Below are 9,788 nucleotides of genomic sequence, written 5' to 3' on the forward strand. Positions count from 1 at the left end.
ACAAAACCTTTAAATAGACTTATTAAAAGGGGATATAGTTACGATACTGTTGTCAGGTCATTAAAGATTGCATATTTTGGCTTTAACATTGATTCACTGATAGGGTCTTTGCATCGGAACTAAACACATTTATTTCTAAAAAAACAGTTGTTGGCATGACACGGGTTATGTTCTTCTCATATATTTTATGATAGTATGATACTAAACCCCTAACGGGAGGGATTGTACCTGATATTCATATGATGAAGACATAATCTTTCAATCAGTTTAATTGAGGTCTGGAGCTGGCATGTCAGTTAACTGCTAGTAGTCTGTTGTTATTTATGTATTATTGTCATTTTATTTATTTTCTTTTGTTATATCTTTTGACATCAGACTCGGACTTCTTGAACTGAATTTTAATGTGCGTATTGTTATTCTTTTACTTTTCTACATTGGCTAGAGGTATAGGGGGAGGGTTGAGATCTCATAAACATGTTTAACCCCGCCGCAATTTTGCGCCTGTCCCAAGTCAGGAGCCTCTGGCCTTTGTTAGTCTTGTATGATTTTAAATTTTAGTTTCTTGTGTATAATTCGGAGTTTAGTATGACGTCCATTATCACTGTACTATTATGCATATTTTAGGGGCCAGCTGAAGGACACCTACGGGTGCGGGGATTCTCGCTACATTGAAGACCCATTGGTTGCCTTCGGCTGTTGTTTGCTCTATGGTCGGGTGGTTGTCGCTTTGACATATTCACCATTTCCTTTCTCAATTTTATAAAAGAAACGTTAGCCAGTGTGTTATAAATTATCAATGCAAGTTAAATTTTTTAATTGTACTAATAACATTACATCTTTAAATGCACTTTTGTCTCTCATCAGAGCACTTTCATCAATTTGTGCATCAATTTGTGTGTTTTGGCCCTTATTCCTAAACTGTTGGGACCAAAACTCCCAAAATCAATCCCAACCTTCCTTCAGGGTGTGAAAACCAAGAAAAATGCTTATTTGGGCCCCTTTTTGGCCCCTAATTCCTGAACTGTTGGGATCTCAACTCCCAAAATCAATCCCAACCTTCCTTTTGTGTTCATGAACCTTGTGTTTTAATTTAATTGATTTCTATTTACTTATACTAAAGTTATGGCGCGAAAACCAAGAATAATGCTTATTTGGGCCCCTTTTTGGCCCCTAATTCCTAAAATGTTGGGACATCAACTCCCAAAATCAATCCCAACCTTCCTTTTGGGGTTATAAACCTTGTGTTTAAATTTCATTGATTTCTATTTACTTATACTAAAGTTATTGTGCGAAAAACCAAAAATAATGCTTTTTGGGCCCTTTTTTGGCCCCTAATTCCTAAACAGTTGGGACCAAAACTCCCAAAATCAATTCCAACCTTCCTTTTATGGTCATAAATCTTGTGTTTAAATTTCATAGATTTCTATTTACTTATACTAAAGTTAGGGTTCGAAAACCAAGAAAAATGCTTATTTGGGCCCCTTTTTGGCCCCTAATTCCTACACTGTTGGGACCAAAACTCCCAAAATCAATCCCAACCTTCCTTTTATGGTCATAAACCTTGTGTTTAAATTTCATAGATTTCTATTTACATATACTAAAGTTAAGGTGTGAAAACCAAGAAAAATGCTTATTTGGGCCCCTTTTTGGCCCCTAATTCCTAAACTGTTGGGATCTCAACTCCCAACATCAATCCCAACCTTCCTTTTGTGTTCATGAACCTTGTGTTTTAATTTCATTGATTTCTATTTACTTATAAATACTAAAGTTATTGTGTGAAAACCAAGAATAATGCTTTTTGGGCCCTTTTTTGGCCCCTAATTCCTAAACAGTTGGAACCAAAACTCCCAAAATCAATCCCAACCTTCCTTTTGTGGTCGTAAACCTTGTGTCAAAATTTCATAGATTTCTATTTTTAAACTAAATTATAGTGTGAAAACCAAGAAAATGCTTATTTGGGCCCTTTTTGGCCCCTAATTCCTAAACTGTTGGGACCAAAACTTCCAAAATCAATCCAAACCTTCCTTTTGTGGTCATAAACCTTGTGTTTAAATTTCATAGATTTCTATTTACTTAAACTAAAGTTATAGTGCGAAAACCAAAAGTATTCGGACGACGACGATGCCAACATGATACCAATATACGACCAAAACATTTTCAATTTTTGCGGTCGTATAAAAAATGTAAGACTTGAAAGTGTACTGTTCTGACAACAGCCCTGAAAGACTGTTCTTTTGGGTTCTATTGTTATCATTTTTTATTAATTTGTGTGTATATATATATATATATACATGTATAAACATATTCAACCTTGTTCAGATAAAAATGAAAACATCTTTTTGGGTGTTCAGTGGTTTTCGGCAGTGTGCAGTGGTGTTCAGTGGTGAAAAGGCCTACTGGTTTTGCATTGACTTTTAAAGATGTCTTTACACTAAATTCATTGAATGTATAATGATTATATTTTAGTCTTTAGATTCATGATCTCTTTTACTATTTGTTATTGGTTTTGAAAAAGTTTTCAGTAACTATATGTACTGTACTCTCAGATCTGTTCTTTGTGTTCATAATTAAGTGCTTTGTATCGATCAGATGAGTTCAGCCCTTCTCAATTGATTTCTAGTTTGTTCTTATGTTTTACTATTACACACAGGTTGTGGGAAGGTTCAGCTCGCAAGCACATCTAACCCTGCCACATTCTTTATGTGCTTGTCTCAAGTCAGGAGCTGTAATTCAGTGGTAATAATTTCTTTCTGTATATCATATTTGTTTTTTTGTTTACATACATGTATTACCCTTATTGTCAAATGGATATAAATTAGGCTATTAGTGTTCATGGTGTGAAGTCATGTTAGTTTTCACATAATTTGAATTGTTTTGCATTTGTCATTTGGAGACCTTTTACAGCTTGTTGTGCATTATGGCTTTTGCTCATTGTTGAAGCCCATACAGTAGTCTATGGTTGCAACATTTGGTTTCTGGTGGATAGTTGTCTCATCTTTTTATTTTTATAGAAGAATAGAAAAAGAATAAGAATACTTTTATTTGTCAATCAAGACGCCCATAAAGAGCAGAATAATTATTACAAATTATAATATATACCTGAGACTACTATAACTAATATGTGTTTTAGTTGTGTCAGTATATACACTTGTAAGTCCTAATAATTATGACGTCTTGGAAGGCTCTTTTTAAATTTTTGCTTTGACGCCAGCCTGAGTCGATGAAAGGCATCAAAGAAAAAAAGAAAATAGCCTTTCAAGAGGATAGTAATGCCCTTTAACGTCATTTTCAGCTACCGTTAGCGTCAAATTGGTTAAATATACACATGATAAAAGAGATCTTATTCTTCTGAAACGCAAAATGTGTTAAAATTTCTAATGTTAAGGTACTATCAGGTCTTAAAAGTTCTCTCCTTTCCTTTCGTACATATCTAGTGGCGGATCCAAAAGGGGGGGGGGGTCCTGACCCCCCTTTTTTTTTGCCGATCTGTGCATTTAAATGGGGACTTATAGTTGGAACCACCCCACCCCCCTTTATCCTGTGATGGGACCCCCCTTTTAAAATGGCTGGATCTTAGCTTGTATGTATCAGAGACATATATACATGTGTATATATGTCTCTGTATGTATGTACTTTTGGTATTTTCAAATTATGTGTAAACACCCATTTCTGTCCATGTTTATAAAAATTTGACGAATCCTGAGGGAACCACTAATGACAGGACGATTGCCCGGATAGTGACAGGACGGTTGACCGGACGACATATAAATAGTCATAACTTTTTTGTTATCCGATAGATTTGTTTAATATTTGTAAACCTGAAAGATATTAAACTATATTTTATGAATATAAAAAAAAAGAGGAAAAATAATTATTTTTGAGCAAAAAAAGTTGACCGGACGGTATTCACACTCGCCAATATACGCTAAATATATATTCAACTGGTTGACGACAAGTGTTAATATCTCTTTTGTTTTACAATATTTGTCCATGAAACTCAGGAATCTGTGAGATTTATAAATATATTATACGAAAATATAAACTTGATTGCAAAAAATCGTGTTTTTCTCAAAAAAAAACGGACGGTATTCACCCTCGCCGATATACGCTATATATATATTGAAATGGTCGACGACAAGTGTTAATATCTCTTTTGTTTTACAATATTTGTCCATGAAAATCAGGAACCTGTGAGATTAAATAGTATATTACACGAAAATATAAACTTTAAAGTAAAAAAGAAAAAAATTCTGCAAAAAAAGTTGACCGGACGGTATTCACCCTCGCCGATGTACGCGTTGATTATATTGAACTGAGCGACAAAAAATGTAAATATTTTTTTTTGTAAACAATATTTTTTCATAAAACTGAGATATGTGCGAGATAAATAAATATATGATATGAAAATATAAACTCTATGATAAAAAAAATATTTTTCTTAAAAAAAAGTTGACCGGACAGCTAACATTCGCCGATATATGCCTTAATAATAATAAATTGATTGACATAAGTGTTAATATTATTTTTTTTACCATATCTGTCCCTGAAATTTATGAACATTGGAGATGAATAAATATATTATACGAAAAATTAAACTATATATTTAAATAATAAAAAAAAATAAAAAAAATTGACCGGATGGATTTAACATTCAATCGATATATGCCTTAAATATATTGAACTGATCGACAACAGACTAAAATATCTCTTCTTTGGTTATAATATTGTTTATAGCAATATTTTATGAAAAAATAACCTTTATAGCAAGGATTTGTATAGTTAGAAATCCTTGTTCATAGTTAATAGTTTATATTACTATCGAATAAATGAAATTGTTTCAATTTGTTCAAATGGTAAAAATTGGCGGCAACAAATTGTTAACCGACCCCTTCCGTCTGCCCGAATGATTCTGCCCCCTGCTCACCAACGGGGAGGTGGAAGTGGGAATTTCGAGCAGGATATACCTTTTATTTCAAAATTACATCGTTATCACAAAAAAACAAATGTGGTTCAAATATTAAACAAATCTATCGGATAACAAAAAAGTTATGACTATTTATATGTCGTCCGGTCAACCGTCCTGTCACTATCCGGGCAATCATCCTGTCATTAGTGCAACCCGAATCCTGAGCTTCAGGATTTGCAGTAGAATAAGATTCATAAAAACTGTAACATTTGTAATAGATTCATTTTACAAAATTCAACTGTCAAAAAATTCTATTCTGAAAATTAAGATTTACCCTATTAATATTTGTTTTTTATGCTGATTCTGGAGAGACATCACAATATTTTGTTTACAATACATTTTTCGGTACGTGTCTGTATCTCTTACCGATAGTACTAAAATCCATCTTACCAACAATCGACAACAACGTCCGAGGTCCAACTTTGAGGGTTCCGCTCAGTGGTGATCAGTGGCTTCCTGAATTAAAAAAATCATGGGAATAAAATCCACTGGCGTTGATCACCCGTAAAAAGTAGCACTAAAAAAATATTATTGTACATATATCGTTTTTATTATTTGATTGATTCATAATTATAATCACACATCTATAGAATGTTTTGATTACCAAAACTTGCAGCTAAAACGTTAATATACTAACATTTGATTTCATCAAAATATGATTTTATCATATGCCATCATTTACGGGCGCCGAATGGGACTCTTGTGGCTTTGTACTCGAAATTCAAGTGAGTTTTGTTCAACAAAAATGAGTTCAGTTTAACAAAATTTGTAGCATACTACAAATTTAAATTTGTCGTGACAAAATTATCTTTTAGTGGAGTGGACAAAAGTTACTTTTTTTTGTCATGGCAAAATTCATTTTTGTAACACAGATTTTACTTTTGTTACCTAATTTGAAAACTGGGCAACAAAAGTCAATTTTGTATGCAAATTTATAGTTTAGTTTGGATTTTGTGAACTGATTTGCATACAAAATTCAAATTTGTGTTTATTTTTGTGTAGACAAAATTGAGTGTTGTTAACCAAAATTAAGTGAAAATTTAACACAAAAGTCATTTTTGACTCACAAAAGTCAATTTTGTGTCACAAAAGTCAATTTTGTGTCACAAAAGTCATTTTTTGACAAAATTCAATTTTGTGTTTATTTTTGTGTAGACAAAATTGACTTCTGTCACAAATTTCAATTTTGTGTTAAATTTTCAATTCTATCTAACAAAATTCAATTTTGTCTACACAAAAAATATTTTAATTACAAAATCACAGGATGCTAATTTAATCAATATGTTAATTGCGTATAAATTCAATTTTGTCTCACAAAATTGACTTTTGTGTTTTAATTTTTATCAGGTAACAAAAGTCAATTTTGTATGCAAATAAGTTTATATTTGCATACCTATTTGACAAAATCGAATTTGTCATGTTTATTTTTTCCTGACAAAAATGAATTTTGTCTACAAAAATTAATTTTGTCTACAAGTTCTCATAAAACAAGTCTGTATCACATAGTTTTGTAAGACAAAAATGATTTTGTTATGACAGAATTGAATTTTGTGTACACAAAATAGATTTTGATTACAAAAAGTTCAAGTCCTATTCGCCGCCCCGTATCATTGGCATCAAGCAACTGTGTGTGGTGTTTTTTTTTTTTCGAATGTCTGACAGTCTCCTGAATGATCAAAATATTAGAAAACCGTACAGTTCCGCTCCCGCACTGTGAAACTTCCCTGACATAAAATAAATTATATTTATACTGGCTGCAAGGAAACATATTGAGCTTACACATATTAACACTTAAACCATTAAAGTTATCACCCCTTAATATTTTCATTTCTAAATTTTCGACAATTTCTGCGAGAGAGAGCACAGTGTGTGTGAGAGACAGTGTACAGTGTGTGAGACAGAGCAGCTCATATGTGTGAGAAAAGGAGAAAGGCTAGTGTGTGAGACATGAGACAGAAAGAGCGAGCAGAGTGTGTGGGAGAAAAATATATCGAGCAGAATGCAGGAGAGAAATACGACAGCGTGCAGAGCGAGAGAGAGAGTGAATGAACTCAGTCAAAATATAAAGACCATTTATTTTTCTATAGAATGTTTTATTTTTAATTGATTTTTAAACACTTTAATTTTAAATGTCTTACCTCAAATATTTCGTCACCGTGCCAAATATCTTCTGAAATTACTGCTGTCAAAAACATACAATAACAGCCTTTCTTGTTACTGATTATTTCACAGTGCTGCTTTTGTACTGGGACTATTACTAGTATACTAGTTATGATAGTCCCAGTTTTATATAAAAATTGTACATAACACTTTTCCGTAACTAGATAGGGTTGCAGCTTTCGTCAATTTTAACAACACTTATTGAACGTTTCTTTCATTTTGAGAAATTTTACTTTACAGTCTTTCAAATGTGTGCTCCACATCTTCTGTCTTTATGTCGGTTAAAAGCTCATTAGAGCTTATGTTTGTCTATGTTTGTATACCTTGCCGATTCTAAATAAAGCTTATTTATTTATTTATTTATTTATTATTTATTTATTATTCTAACGTTTATGGTCAATTCTTCTTCTTTGTGTTTTTAATATGATGAAGACAATCTTTCAATAAGTCTAAATTAAGGGAGACGGATTTAAATAAGTTTTTCCAAACTTGTTTTCTATCCCATATTTGAACTTTACGTAACATTGTAATACTTTATCTTGTATTTTTGAATTAATAAATACTGTTTAAACTAAAAGGTTTAATTGAGGTCTGGAGCTGGTATGTCAGTAGCTGCCAGTAGTTCTCTGTTAATGTATGTTGATCATTGTCATTTTGCTTAGTTTCTCGGCTGTTACATATTCTAACATCGTACTCGGACTTCTTTTAAACTGAGTTAAATCCGCGCATTGATGTGTGTTTGTTTATTCTACATTGGCCAGCGGTACACGGGAGGGTTGAGATCTCCTTTAACATGATTAGCCACGCCGAATTTTTTAGCCAGTCCCATGTGAGGAACCTCTGGTCTTTGCAGTTATCTAATATTGTATGGTCAACTTGCAATAGTAAAATTATAAGTTTGTACAAAAATGTCTACCAATTACAAGGAGAATAAAAAATGGGTCACTAAGACAATCGATTGACATGCATAATTATCGACTCATAGTTATCGACTCCTAGGAGTCGATATTAAGAATTGAACGATGGACAGTCAGTGCGTGAATTTTTCTTGCTACCTGATTGGAAGATATTACGAGACGTGATTGGTTAGGACAATCCAAACCTAGAAAATGTCCTTCAATCCCGTAGAGTATGGGATTTGTCCTCTCTATTTTAGCAATTAGATTTTGCCTGGTCATTAATCATGCATATTCATGATATTGGTACACAAGTAACTTTTATCTATAAATAGTCGAATCTTCTGGAGTTTCGTAAACAACAACGTTTAACGATATATACTACTTCATAACGTGTGACCTCACGTGTGTGGTAAAATTTGTTGATTGATGCACATGGCTATTCTAGTAAATGAATAAATCTACAAAGCGAGAGCACTTTCCATTTTCATCAGCTAAGAGTCGACTAGCCCTTTTTGAAAGGCTAATGCTTGTGGTATATTCTGTCATTAATCGCATTGGTGGTCCTGTGATTGCATGTTCGCCTTGGTGAAGGAACTTCTTAGTGGTTGAAGCCCAAGCAAAGTCGAACTAGAACTAAACATTGGTATATATGCTGCTTTCTTGCTATATCTAAGCACACTGCATTAAGAAAAATATCAGTGAGTCGTCGGCTTGGAGTCAAACTATGATAATGTGTTCGGAAGGACAATACATTTTCTTGTGGACTAGCTTGTTAAAAAATCAAGCTAAGCGTATTTTGGTCTAGAAAAGACTTCATTACATACGTGACCAGCAGGACAAGATCTACAAAATGTTCAGCAAAACAATATTTATAATATTTCAACAAAGGCAAAATTGTAAGTTGCATTTACATAACGATTTTTATTATAATTTTTAACCCACATCATATTCTGAACGCAAGCCTTTGCTCCTTTGAATTGGAAATACGCATAACAAAAAAAAAAACAAAAGCAAAAATTGATACTCAGAAACGGAAAAATACTAAATACCAAACTCGTTCAAAAGATATTTACACGTCTCAATATTCAGAATCGATTATCTAAAAATATTACAATCGCAAACATTTTCAGTAATAATAAAAATCGGAGTTACCTTTCTGTCGATTAGTGTCATTTCGAAAAGTTACTTACGTATACAAGTCCTCGTCTTTCCACCAACAATATTGTAAGGTACACGTTTATATATAATCAAAGTACTGAAGTACTGAACATCGGATGACCGCAAGTTCTTGTGGATGGTCCGACAAGTATTTGTTTCAGAATAAAAATCACAGCTCTATACCTGAAAGTGAGGTTTGTGTACGGATATATTTTTTTCCGGGACAAGTTCGTGCGTGGATGATAAGTTAATGACAGGGATTTCAACCTTACCTTAATGACTATTATATTGTAGTGAGGCAAATCCGTATACTCGGTTTATTGCCAAGCTATATTTTATATTAATACTTGTATATTTCAGTTACATGTATATCATTCTATTCTACTATATCAATAATGGTTCGGTGCAAGCGTATGGTGGACACTCTTCTTTAATAATTCGATGTTTTTAATAGAATGGACTTATTTAAAGTAGGCACTCGTATTTTCCCGCAGAAAATGTTAAATCATCCATGCAGAGTTATCGTTCCTTGAGATTGCAAACGTTCTTGAGATATTCTTCCGCATACGTGTGTATAGATATTAATGATTTTTACTTATATGTAT

The 9,788-nt window shown here is 32.8% G+C and overlaps 1 protein-coding gene across 3 annotated transcripts in view; it reads right to left on the minus strand.

The window, feature by feature from the left end:
• LOC143069295 (uncharacterized) overlaps positions 1-5,379 on the minus strand; it is a 55,853-nt gene extending 50,474 nt beyond the window's left edge. For 2 of the 3 annotated variants that reach the window (XM_076243854.1, XM_076243857.1), the window contains exon 1: positions 5,241-5,320. The gene's annotated coding sequence lies outside the window, so the exon portion shown is untranslated. Of the gene's footprint in view, positions 1-5,240; positions 5,321-5,356 lie in introns of those variants that run through there. The other variant, XM_076243855.1, reaches the window with a different exon arrangement.
• Between the last annotated feature and the right edge of the window lie 4,409 nt (positions 5,380-9,788).

Source organism: Mytilus galloprovincialis, chromosome 3 (assembly GCF_965363235.1).
Source record: "Mytilus galloprovincialis chromosome 3, xbMytGall1.hap1.1, whole genome shotgun sequence".
NCBI classification, from domain to species: Eukaryota; Metazoa; Mollusca; class Bivalvia; order Mytilida; family Mytilidae; genus Mytilus; species Mytilus galloprovincialis.